The sequence below is a fragment of the Sinocyclocheilus anshuiensis genome, unplaced genomic scaffold, assembly GCF_001515605.1.
Source record: "Sinocyclocheilus anshuiensis isolate Anshui unplaced genomic scaffold, SAMN03320099.WGS_v1.1 scaffold868, whole genome shotgun sequence".
Classification (NCBI taxonomy): domain Eukaryota; kingdom Metazoa; phylum Chordata; class Actinopteri; order Cypriniformes; family Cyprinidae; genus Sinocyclocheilus; species Sinocyclocheilus anshuiensis.
In genome coordinates this window covers 6632-8054 of record NW_015552624.1, presented here as the reverse complement: position 1 = coordinate 8054, position 1423 = coordinate 6632, and positions in this window count along the sequence as shown.

The window sequence follows — 1423 nt, the reverse complement described above, 5'->3', positions numbered from 1 at the left end:
AAACAAAAATCTCACTGGATTATTACAATTAATGGCAAAATGAATGTTTGGAAATGTAAACTGATATTTCCACTGACACACTACAGCAAAAGATAGAAATAACTTACTTTTTTGCACAGTATTGTACATATAACACAAATCAAACATATCCACAAATCAACATCAGTCATCTGAAAATGTGTTTATGATCATCTGTAACATCATGTATTCATAGAAGCTGTATTCACCGGTTTTTGTGGTTCCTTGCAAACAAATCAACAAATTCATCAAGATTCAATTCATTTGCCCGCTTGGATTCGATACTTAAAACACCCAAGTTGCTCACTCGCTCATCTGGCCCCCGTCGCTGATAACAGCGGCAAACGAGCACTCAGCATGATTTTAAAAGCAACACATTTCAGCGCCAGATCACCTCTTATTTAACACAAATGAACAAAATGAATACTCTGCTAGTCAACTAGAGATGTTTAATTTGTAATAGATATATCTATACAGCGAGATGTTTCAAAAACATTTGACATCCATCACAGACAGGGGAATATCCGGTCTGTCCGCTTACATGGCAGACGCAAATGCACGTATCCGATTCATATCAGATTTATTATCATATGAATGAGGCCTGAAACCGATCTGAGTGGGCCTATATCGGAATCCATGTGATTTTTTCCTGCTTACACGGTCGTGGGCGATATCCAATCTGTGCCACATGGGAGGAAAAAAAATCAGAATTCACTCGCTCATCTGCCATAGTAGATCTCAGATGTGTCTTGACTAGTTTTAGAGTGGAGAAGCTCCTTTCACAAGAAGCTGTACTGATTGGAATTGCAACACTGATTTTGCAAAGTTTAAAGAGCTCAAAAAAGACCTCACTATAAGGTTCCATAAATGATGCCAGCTCCACTGTACTTGAGAGCCTCTGCATACCTTGTTTTATTTTTCTGTCTAGAATCCTTCTGAACTGATGTATTTCATGCCCCAAATCCTCAATATTTGAGCTATACATTCTATCCAAAGAAAAGAGGACATCTTCTTTGAGAAAGGCATTACTTTTGGGATTTAGGGCTTGAATGCCATTCATACTATTACAGTTCTGGTTAGAGAACCGTTTGCTGAGCTCAGAAAGCATTTGGTCTATCACTGGGTAAAAAAAGGAAGAACAGAAACCACCTTTACTTGCATCTGCCCTTCTCCCACCAGTTGTAGAGAGAACACAATGTCCACTAAATTGTAAACTTAGCTGTGTCTGCCTTTTTTCATTTAGTTGTTCTGAAATGTTACACTTTCCAGCTATATCTATTATTTCAGTCCAAAGGCCATCAAAAAATGACTCATTTCTGTACTCAAGCAAGGTCTGAGTCAAGGCTTGGACTAAATCTACAGCCTTTGCAAGATCAAGTGATGATGACTGCAACATATCTGAAAG